This window comes from Carcharodon carcharias, chromosome 13 (assembly GCF_017639515.1).
Source record: "Carcharodon carcharias isolate sCarCar2 chromosome 13, sCarCar2.pri, whole genome shotgun sequence".
Lineage (NCBI taxonomy): Eukaryota > Metazoa > Chordata > Chondrichthyes > Lamniformes > Lamnidae > Carcharodon > Carcharodon carcharias.
This window is the reverse complement of record NC_054479.1, coordinates 56,690,288-56,702,482: the sequence shown is the minus strand read 5'-3', so window position 1 is coordinate 56,702,482 and position 12,195 is coordinate 56,690,288. Positions and strand designations below refer to the sequence as shown.

General features: G+C 44.3%; 1 protein-coding gene across 1 annotated transcript in view; it reads right to left on the bottom strand.

The window, feature by feature from the left end:
* ppil2 (peptidylprolyl isomerase (cyclophilin)-like 2) overlaps window positions 1-12,195 on the bottom strand; it is a 415,520-nt gene that overhangs the window by 378,087 nt on the left and 25,238 nt on the right. The window lies entirely within an intron of this gene.

The following is a 12,195-nucleotide window of genomic DNA, read 5'->3' as shown; positions in this document are numbered from 1 at the left end:
TGCAAATGGGCACGGGCTGCATCAGTAACTGATAAGTCACGAATGGTGCAATCATCAGCGAACATCCTCACTTCTGACCTTATGATGGAGGGAAGGTCATTGATGAATCAGCTGAAGGTGGTTGCACCTAGGCCACTACGCTGAGGAACTCGTGCAGTGATGTCCCAGGACTGAGATGATTGACCTCCAACAACCACAACCATCTTCCTTTATGACTCTAACCACTGAAGAGTTTTCCACTGATTCCCAATGACTCCAGCTTTGTGAAGGATCCTTGATGCCACACTTGGTCAAAAGTTGTCTTGTTGTCAAGGGAAGTCACTCTCACACCACCTCTGCAGTTCAGCTCTTTAGTCCATGTTTGGACCAAGGCCATAATGAAGTCAGGAGCTGTGTGGTCCCCTGTCTCTAACCACCCCCACCCACCCCCCTCCCCCCTCCCCCCCTCCCCCCCCCCCCCCCCCCCCCCCCCACCCCCTCCCCCCCCCACCCCCCCCCCCACCCCCTCCCCCCCCCCCCCTCCCCCCCCCACCCCCCCCCCCACCCCCCCCCCCCACCCCCCCCCCACCCCCCCCACCTCCCCCCCCACCCCCCCCCCTCCCCCCCCCCACCCCACACCCTCCCCCCTCCCCCCCCCCCCCCACCCCCCCCCCCCTCCCCCACCACCCCCCAGCTAGAGTACACTCACAGCACTGTAAAGTATAAATTGTAGTGCACCAGCAGTACTGTATCAGCTAGAACATAGCTGTGTTATACCACAGCTCAATCCAGTTGGCTCAGTATAGTACTGCAGGTTTACTAGAGCATATTCTAACAGATTCGTTACAATACTGCAGAAGCACTAAAGCATACTCCAGCTGATACTGTACAGTATTACTGGTGAACTGCAGCTGATACTGTAATCTAGGTTTGAAAACTGATGCTATGCTGTTTTAGCTAGAGTATTACTGCTTATGATCCAGCAGATTGTACTTTACTGCTGCTGAACCACAGCTGATACAATGCATTATTTGGAACTCAAATTTCTTTTTATTTTCTAATCCCTAACCAAGCAGCCTTCATCTGCCCACTGAAGCCAATTTACTTTTGATAGCTTGAGTTGATTTAGAGTCATACAGACTCAAACCATAACTCTGTTTCTCTCTCCAGATGCTGTCACCTGTTGAGTTTTTCCATCATTTCCTTTTTATATTAAGAGAATTCAGTGTTTGCCATGAGTCATGTGTCAAGGTTTTGCACAAAATACAACTTTCCTCCAAATGTTTTAGAAACTGGAATCACATCATCCTCGAATTTTGGGGGGGGGGGGGGGCTGTGGAGGGGAGGGAAGGGGAGAGAGAGGGAGAGAGACCATTGGAAGAGATTTGAAGGGAGAACTTTGCTGGAAGTAAGTGGAAGGTCAAAGAAATCTCAACTCTTATTTTCAAAGCAGTACTCAGACCAAGTGGTTAATCTTCCAAATTTTGATAAGTTTCTGACTTGAGTTTTGGGGTTGTAATTCAAACGGTGTAGAAGGAAATTATAGTTAAGGAGTTTGGTTCAGAAAATGTGTTAACTACATTAAAGATATTAAAAAACAATTATGAATATTCATGTTTTGATTTTTGTTTCGTAAAACTCATTTAATTTAAACCGTGAACCTATGGCTTCATTCTTTTAAGTAAATTCCTGGGTTTTCGGTTTCTAAAAAGTAAGTAAATAAACATCTCTACCAAGATTATATGAATTGGTTGTCTTGCCAGGATCATAATGCAGATGCATTCTATTACTGGCCTTTAAAATGCAGGTGAACAGATGATTATATGGGGGCAACTGTGTGCCCCGGATTTTCTGCCACATGAAGAAATTGTTTAATCTGCAATCAGCACCTTCCTTTGAGATTAAAGTTGAATAAGGGGAGTAAGTTTGGAGGACTTGCATTACTACAATTGTGGTACAATTATGAAATACTAAAAGCCTCACCTTGCATTACAGTATTGATATAACTGTTAGGTTTCTCAACTCTAGTTATTTATTTTGGAGAAGGAAACTTTTTAAACAACAACTTTTTGTAATGTATCCAATTACCAAACACTCCTTTCAAGTGAAGCAGCATTTCACTTGCACTTCCCTCAATTTAGTCTACTGCATTCACTGCTCCCAATGTGGTTTCCTCTAAATTGGAAAGACAAAACGCGGACTGAGTGACCGGTTTGCGGAACACCTTCAGTCTGTCCGCAAGCATGACCCAGACCTCTCTGTCGCTTGCCATTTCAACACACCACCCTGCTCTCATGCCCACATTAGTGATGTGTAATGAGGCAGATTTGATAAGGGAGCTTCAGGTGAAGGAACCCTTAGGAGGAAGTGACCATATGATAGAATTCACCCTGCAATTTCAGAGGAAAAAGCTGGAATCAGGTGTAACAGTATTACAGTTGAATAAAGGCAACTACAGAGGCATGAGGGAGGAGCTGGCCAGAATTGACTGGAAGATTAGCCTAGCAGGAAAGACAATGGAACAGCAGGAGTTTCTGGGAATAATTTGGGAGACACAGCAAAAATTCATCCCTAGGAAGAAGCAGCATACTAAAGGAAGGACAAGGCAACCATGGCTGACAAGGAAAGTCAGGGACAGCATAAAAGCTAATGAAAAAGCATACAATGTGGCGAAACCAGGGGAATGGGAAGCCTACAAAGACCAACAGAGGACAACTAAAAATGAAATAAGGAGGGAGAAGATTAAATAGGAGGGTAAACTAGCCAGTAATATAAAAGAAGATTGCAAGAGGTTTTTTTAGATACATAAAGGATAAGAGTGAGGCAAAAGTGGACATTGGGCCGCTGGAAAATGATGCTGGAGAAATAGTAGTGGGGAACAAAGAAATGGTGGAGGAACTGAATAGGTACTTTGCGTCAGTCTTCACGGTGGAAGCCACGAGTAACATCCCCAAAGTTCAAGAGAGTTGGAGGGCAGAGGTGAGTATGGTGGCCATTACCAAGGAGAAGGTGCTAGGAAAACTGAAAGGTCCGAAGGTGGATAAATCACCTGGACCAGATGGATTACACCCCAGACTTCTGAAGGAGATAGCTGAAGAGATAGTGGAGGTCTTAGTGGTGATCTTTCAGGAATCACTGGAGTCAGGGAAGGTCCCAGAGGACTGGAAAATCGCTAATGTAACCCCCCCCGTTTAAGAAGGGAGTGAGGCAAAAGACGGAAAATTACAGGCCAATTAGCCTGACCTCAGTCGTTGGTAAGATTTGAGAGTCCATTATTAAGGATGAGATTTCAGAATACTTGGAAGCGCAAGGTAAAATCGGGCAAAGTCAGCATGGTTTCATCAAGGGGAGGTCATGCCTGACAAATCTGTTAGAACTCTTTGAGGAGGTAACGAGTAGGTTAGACAAAGGAGGGCCAATCGATGATATCTACTTGGACTTCCAGAAGGCCTTTGACAAGGTGCCACACAGGAGGCTGCTCAGTAAGATAAGAGCCCATGGTGTTAGAGGCAAGGTACTAGCATGGATAGAAGATTGGCTGTCTGGCAGGAGGCAGAGAGTGGGGATAAGTGGGTCCTTCTCAGGATGGTGGCCGGTGATTACTGGAGTTCCGCAGGGGGTCAGTGTTGGGACCACAAGGGCAAAGAAGTGGCAGATGGAATACAACGTGGGGAAATGTGAGGTCATACACTTTGGTAGGAAGAATAGAGGCATAGATTATTTTCTAAATGGGGAGAGAATTCAGAACCTGGAGTGCAAAGAGACTTGGCAGTCCTAGTCCAGGATTCTCTTAAGGTTAACTTGCAGGTTGAGTCGGTAGTTAGGAAGGCAAATGCAATGTTAGCATTTATTTCGAGAGGACTAGAATATAAAAGCAAGGATGTGCTGCTGAGGCTTTATAAGGCTCTGGTCAGACTACATTTAGAATATTGTGAGCAATTTCGGGCCCTGTACCTCAGGAAGGATGTGCTGGCCCTGGAGAGGGTCCACAGGAGGTTCACAAGAACAATCCCAGGATTAAAAGGCTTAACACATGAGGAACGTTTGAGGCCTCTGGGTCTATACTCGATGGAGTTTAGAAGGATGAGGGGGGATCTGATTGAAATTTACAGAATACTGAAAGGCCTGGATAGAGTGGACGTGGGGAAGATGTTTCCATTAGTAGGAGAGTCTAGGACCCGAGGGCACAGCCTCAGAGTAAAGGGAAGACCTTTTAGAACAGAGATGAGGAGAAACTTCTTTAGCCAGAAAGTGGTGAATCTATGGAATTCATTGCCACAGAAGGCTGTGGAGGCCAGGTCATTGATTATATTTAAGATCAAGACAGATAGGTTCTTGACTGGTAAGGGGATCAAAGGTTACAGGGCGAAGGCAGGAGAATGGGGTTGAGAAACCTATCAGCCATGATTGAATGGCGAAGCAGACTCAATGGGCCGAATGGCCTAATTTCTGCTTCGATGTCTTATGGTCTTATGTCTGTCCTTGGCCTGCTGCAATGTTCCGGTGAAGCTCAACACAAACTGGAAGAACAGCACCTCATCTTCCGACTAGGTACTTTACAGCCTTCCAGGCTGAATATTAAGTTCAACAACTTTAAATCATGAACTCTCTCCTCCTTCCCCACCCCCTTTTCAATCCCCTTTTTCTAATAATTTATATATGTTTTTCTTTTCCCACATATTTCCATTATTTTTAAATGTATTTCCATCCATTGCTTTATCTCTACCTTTTAGCCTATTTCGATTACACCCCCCCCCAAACCCACCCCCACCAGGGCTATCTGTCCCTTGCTCATCCTGCTTTCCACCCTTAATATCCCCATTAGCACATTTCTTAGCTAATATTACCACTGTCAACACCTCTTTGTCCTTTTGTCTATGACATCTTTTGGCAATCTCCACCTATCACTGGCCCTCTATCCAACTCCACCTGTCCCACCCACCCACCCGCACCTTAAACCAGCTTATATTTCACCTCTTTTTCTATTTTTCTTTAGTTCTGATGAAGAGTCATTCGGACTCGAGACGTTAACTGTATTCCTCTCTGCAGATGCGGTCAGACCTGCTGATTCTTTCCAGGTATTTTTGTTTTTGTTCTAGATTTCCAGCATCTGCAGTATTTTGCTTTTGTATTCAATTACTGTTGGTGTTCTGCTCCAATAACCAAAGAGCAACCACACTGTACCGCTCATAATAAACAGCTCACAATATTAAAATCAGAATATATTTGATAAATGCTTTTCTTTTGTGGAAGATCTATTTTAGTAAACTAGCGTGAAACAACAAATTTTGTTCCTGTCTTTACAAGTAGGAGACTGTCTATTAAACATGTGGCAAACTAAGTAGAAAATCGGAAAAGATAATTCATCTCATCCTTCTAGCCACAAAGTGTGGCTAGATGAGCTTCAATGGCTGCTTGGCAATAAAGGCAGAGACCAAGGCTGACTCCTTCAGATAGCTTTATTTCTGGCGCATAAAATTCTTAACAGCCAAAACTTGTCTCACCTGTTTTCCCTTTTACACAGACCAAATGGGAACTTAGCTTGTTAACCGATAATTACCATTTGAATGCCTTGTGAATTAACTATTTCCTTCCCAACAGATTCCCCTCTTAAGATAAAAGTTATCCTTAATATTTTTTATATGTATATCAAAAAAATGGATCTTCTTTTCCATAACACAAACATCAATACATATTTTTCCATTCAATAAATCCTCCTTATTCCTCTTTCTTAGAAAAAAACATGTATAAAAATGGCCACACAAAAAAAAAGGTCCTTTTCGTCTTCTCAAAGGAAAAGTCACGCCTTTGAGGATCTCCAATAACTTTTTTTGGTGCTCGCTCCTCTTTTCAGACAATTGGTAGCTGCTATCAATCCATTTGATCTTGGAAATCTCCTTATTCCCTAGGATCTGTTTTATGCTTGCAATGTCAATTCACAATCTCTTCGTCAACATACTTCATGGAGTGAACATTTTCCCAATGTAACTTATTGTCTATATGACATTCAATAGGAACCGTTCCTGAATACCCTATTCCATTTAAAGTTTCTGCCAGCATCTTTTGATATGAAGAATGCCTTACTCCACTGCCTCAACAAGAACAAGCTTCTCCACTGCCAACTTATTTTTTTTAACAACTCATCATATCTTTCTGGCTTCATATGCCAAAGGGCAACATTTACCCTTTATCCCCCATAAGAAATATTATAAATCCTCCTGCAGTCGAAAACCCATCACATCAATTTGCATAAGAATCATCACTAGACGCAGTTTCATTTTTCTAACATCATCCAAAGATGGGAATTTCAAAACGTTTTTAATTTTGCCAATGGTTTGTTTGCTCAAATAGTTTCTTCAACCTTGGAATCATTTATTTTAGTGTTCAATTCTAAAATGTCAAAGCTAACGTCCGGCCTGATTTGTTTGCCTAGCCAACTGAGTTGCCCAATTAGACTTCGGAGTTCATCTTTTTCTGCTTTAGAAGCTGCTCTAGCTTTCTGGGAGGCCCTACCATGACTTATTGCAATGGGATTAACATTCTCCAAGTAGGATTCCAGATGTTAAATGAAGTGTGATCCACTCTGCCTGATTTTCAATCCAATGTATTTAAATGCACCAGAAGCCTGACTTCCAATCTTGAACTCCGTCCTGAGCCCATTAATGACAACCATTTCAAATTCGCTACTACCATTCCACAAAAAATTGTCTACATGCATCAAAGATGCCTGCAAGTTTCCCTCCATGGTCCCAATAAAACATTGCTGGATCTGCTTTCAACTGAAGCCAGCTCAACTTTAACAAAGCTGACCTCACTGAGAAATACCAAACTCTGGAGGCATTACTTAAACCGTATACACATTTATTTAGCTTCCAGAGTGTCCCTTCTGCGTTTGGTGCCTCTTTCGGTGGATGGAGAAAAACTTCCCTTTGAAGTTGGTGTCCCTGCAAAAAGGCAGTTTTGATATCAATTGACTTGCATTCCCAAGCATTTGGAGCTAACAGAGACAAGATGATCTTCAGAATAACTTTTCCTGCTGTAGATGAATCTACTCTTATATCCTAGTCACCCAATTTTTCTTCAAAACCTCATGCCACTAGCCTGGCTTTAGCTTTATAATTCCCAGCAGGGAGCACCTTTTCTGTGCATATCCATCTATAAGATAGAACTGGTTGTCCCTTATCTGGCACCTCTGTTTATACCCAAAATTCTTTCCAACTATGTAGTTCTTGTCATTTGGCATCCTTAATTAATTTATCATCTAATTTGTTTGAAGCTACCAAGACTTCTCAATCACATGGCCTTCTGCTCCTTGTGTCATTACCAGTCTGTGTCGTATTCCTTGACCTTGTTAAGCTAAGTCCTCTATCCTACTCTGGACTGTTACTATATGATATCCCTCTCCAATTTATAGATGTTCTTTCACCAGTTCGTGATCTCTTCCTAGGGGCATGCTCACTCCTGACCCACTGTCTGAACTGATACTATGTTTTCAAGCCTTCCACTTTTGTGCTTCATGTTCCCAATCCATAGGCCTAACCTCCTGTCCTTTATCTCGTACATTTAACCAGTTTTTATATTTTCCAGTGGCCCTCCCTGCTCTGCCTACAATTGTTGCATCCCTCCATTGACTGGCCCCTTCTGGCAAGTATGTAACTTTATGCCAGCTTTTGGCAGTTGTCCTCTGGGACAAATTGCCTCATCTTGTTCATCTGAATTACTGTGTCCAGCTTCAGATACCCTAACCTGGTCTCACAATCATGCAGCATATGGGTATGAGAAGTACACGGTTCCTCATTACTTCCTATAATCCTTTCCAGACCCACAAATTTGTAATCCACGCCAACCAACTTCGGTAGTGTACCTGAATAGTGTGGTTCCCATGCTGTAAAATGACCATTTTACCATCTTTACCCATAACCTCTCCCGGGCCTTTCCACTCATTAAGTCTTTCTCTTTTATAGTATACCAAATATCATACAATGTGTCTTAAGGCTTGCCAAACTCTTTCTGAAACTTCGGCTTTACGGAATGCTCTTCTGCCCACGTGTAATCTATTTAAATGCTCAGAAAAAGCACAGCTAATCGTAGTTCCCTCCCAAGCTGGGGGCTAATCACCTTGGACTGAAGGAATTTTTGGATTTCTACCAAAAAACAACTGATATGTACTACAGCCTCCAGCCATCTGCAGTGAATTCTTGGCATGGACAGCCCATGCTAGAGTAGATGTTAATTTACAGCTTGGTCTATCTGCTAAAAGTTTATGAAGCATCACATCTATCTCTGCGTGATTCTTTCCACACGCTCAGTTACTGAAAGGGCTTTTTGTTGCTGTATTCATAACTATTATGTTCATATTTTCACACATACCCCGAAACTCATTGTTAGCAAACTAGCCCCCCGCCCCCCCCCCCACCCCCAAAAACCCCCAAACCCACTATCAGTGAGGAATTTTGCCGGTGGTCCCAATCCAGTCCCTATCCACTTTTCCAGTACCTGATCCACAATTATTTTCTTTTCTTTGCTGTATATGATTGTCGACTGGCTAATCTTTGTTGCCAAATCTACGAAACGTAAAATAAAAATGTTCTTTTCTTTATCCCACGCCTTTAAATCCATCGTCACAACTTCATTGAAATCCCTAGCTAAGGGTCGACTCATGACAGGCCACGATGCCGTCCTTACATATATCACATTTATTGTTTATCTCCTCTATACGTTTAGTGCATTTCCATCCCTTATTCCTGCTTCCTTTGGCAAAACTTTTAATCTTTGGCAAGGAAGATGGGCAAACTCCCGATCCAATTTTAACAATTTGCTTTTTGTCCTGTAAATTCCTGTCCCAATGCTAATAGCACTTCTTTAATTTCCTTAGTAGAAAAGTTAGGTTTCATTAAATGAATACAATAGCATCTAGATTGCGTAAATTGTAAATCCACAGGTTTTCAAATTCCAATGGCTTTGTCATTTTCCATGTCCAGCTTAATTTGCACTTTATTCTTCAATGGCCTGCTCAACAGTAACGGTATTTTGTTAGGCGTATGTCCATGCTGATGAAATGAATGACTCCAGCTATCTTTCTTTTTATTCATTAATGGGATGTGGGTTTTGCTGGCTGGGCCAGCATTTATTGCCATCCTAGTTGCCCTTGAGAAAGTGATGAGCTGCCTTCTTGAACCACTGCAGTCCATGTGGTGTAGATACACCCAGAATGCTGTTAGAGAGAGAGTTCCAGGATTTTGGCCCAGCGACAGTGAAGGAACCACGATAAATTTCCAAGTCAGGATGGTGAGTGACTTGGAGAGGAACTTCCAAGTGGTGGCGTTCCCATCTATCTGCTGCCCTTGTGCTTCCAGATGGTAGTGGTCGTGGGTTTGGAAGGTGATGTCTGAGGAGCCTTGGTCAATTGCTGCAGTGCATCACGTAGATGGTACACACTGCTGCTACTGTGCGTCATTGGTGGAGGGAATGTTTGTGGATGTGGTGCCAATCAAGCGGGCTGCTTTGTCCTGGACAGTGTCAAGCTTCTTGAGTGGCGTTAGAGCTACACTCATCCAGGCAAGAGGTATTCCATCACACTCCTGAATTGTGCCTTGTAGATGGAGGACAGGCTTTGGGGAGTCAGGTGGTGAGTTACATTGCAGGGTTCCTAGTTTCTGACCTGCTCTTGTAGCACAGTATTTATATGGCTAGTCCAGTTCAGTTTCTGGTCAAGGGGAACCCCCCAGGATGTTGATAGTGGGGGACTCAGTGATGGGAATGCCACTGAATGTCAAGGGGCAACATTAGATTCTCTCTTGTTGGAGATGATCATTGCCTGGCACTTATGTGGCACAAATGTTACTTGCCACTTGTCAGGCCAAGCCTGAATATTGTCCAGGTCTTGCTTCATTTGAACATGAACTGCTTCAGTATCTGAGGAGTTGCGAATGGTGAACATTATACAATCATCAGCAAACATCGCCACTTCTGACCTTATGATGGCAGGAAGGTCATTGATGAAGCAGCTGAAGATGGTTGGACCAAGGACACTACCCTGAGGAACTCCTGCAGTGACATCCTGGAGCTGAGATGACTGACCTCCAACAACTACAACCATCTTTCTTTGTGCTAGGTATGACTCCAACCAGCAGAGAGATTCCTCCTGATTCACATTGACTCCAGTTTTGCTAGGGCTCCTTGATGCCACACTTGGTCAAATGCTGCCTTGATGTCAAGGGCAGTCACTCTCATCTCACCTCGGGAGTTCAGCTCTTTTGTCCATGTTTGAACCAAGGCTGTAACGAGGTCAGGAGCTGAGTGGCTCTGGCGGAACTCAAACTGGGCATCAGTGAGCAGGTTATTGCTAAGCAAGTGCTGTTTGATAGCACTGTTGATGGCCCCTTCCACTACTTTACTGATGGAGAATAGACTGATGGGGCGGTAATTGGCCAGGTTGGATTTGTCCCTCTTTTTGTGTACAGGACATACCTGGGCAATTTTCCACATAGCTGGGTAGATGTCTGTGTGGTAGCTGTACTGAGCCAGCTTGGCTGGGGGTGCGGCAAGTTCTGGAGCTCAAGGTCTTCAGTATTATTACTGGAATATTGTCAGGGCCCATAGCCTTCGCAGTATCCAGTGCCTTCAGCTGTTTCTTGATATCACGTGGGGTGAATCAAATTGGCCGAACACTGGCATCTGTGATGCTGGGAACCTCCAGAGGAGGCCAAGATGGATCATCTGCTCAGCACTTCTGGCTGAAGACTGTTGCGAATGCTTCAGCCTTATCTTTTGCACTGCTGTGCTGAGCTCCTCCATCATTGAGCATGTGGATACTGATGGAGCCTCCTCCTCCAGTGAGTTAATTGTCCACCAACATTCATGACTGGGTGCGAAAGGACTGCAGAGCTTAGGTCTGATCCATTGGTTATTGGATCACTTAGCTCTACCACTTGCTGCTTATGCTGTTTGGCATGCAAGCAGTCCTGTGTTATAGCTTCACCACGTTGACACCTCATTTTTAGGTATGCCTGGCATGCTCTCTTGCACTCTTCTTTGAACCAGGGTTGATCCCCTGGCTTGATGGTAATGGTGAAGGATGTGCCGAGACATGATGTTACAGATTGTGTTCAAGTACAATTCTGCTGCTGCTTATGGCCCACAGCGCCTCATGGATGCCCAGTCTTGAGTTGTTAGATCTGTTCGTAATCTATCCCATTTAGCATGGTGGCAGTGCTACACAACACGATGGAGGGTACCCTCAATGTAAAGGCGCGACTTTGTCTCCACAAGGACCACAAGGTGGTCAGTTCCACCAATACTGGACAGATGCACCTGCAAGTTGGGGAGGGTGAGGTCAAGGATGTTTTTCCCTCTTTTTGGTTCGCTCACCACCTGCCATAGACCCAGTCTAGCAGCTATGTTCCTGAAGGACTTGGCCAGCTCGGTCAATAGTGGTGCTACTGAGCTACTCTTGGTGATGGCCATTGAAGTCCCCCACCCAGAGTACATTCTATGCCCTTGCCACACTCAGTGCTTCCTCCAAGTGGTGTTCAACATGGAGGAGCACTAATTCATCAGCAGGTATGTGATAATCAAAAGGAGGAGGTTTCCTTGCCCATGTTTGACCTGATGCCATGAGACTTCATGGGGTCTGGAGCAGATGTTGAGGACTCCCAGGGCAACTCCCTCCCAACTGTATGCCACTGTGCCGCCACCTCTGCTGGGTCTGCCCTGCCGGTGGAACAGGTACTCAGGGATGGTGTCTGGGACATTATCTGTAAGATATGATTCCACAAGAATGACTATGTCAGGCTGCTGCTGGACTAGCTCTCCCAGTTTTGGCACTAGCCCCCAGATGTTAGTAAAGAGAACATTGCAGGGTTGACAGGGCTGAGTTTGCCATTGTCGTTTCCAATGCCTAGGTCGATGCCAGGTGGTCCACCCAGTTTCATTCCATTTTTGAGACTTTGTTTGATACAACTGAGTGGCTTGCTAGGCCACTTCAGAGGCCATTTAAGAGTCAACCACATTGCTGTGGTCTGGAGTCACATGTAGGCCAGGCCAGGTAAGGACGGCAGATTTCCTTCCCTGATGGACATTAGTGAACAAGATGAGTTTTTACAACAATCGTCAATGGTTTTCTGATCATCATTAAACTTTAAATCTAGATTTTTATTGAATTCAAATTCCACCATCTGAATGGCGGGATTCGAACCCGGGTACCCAGAACATTAC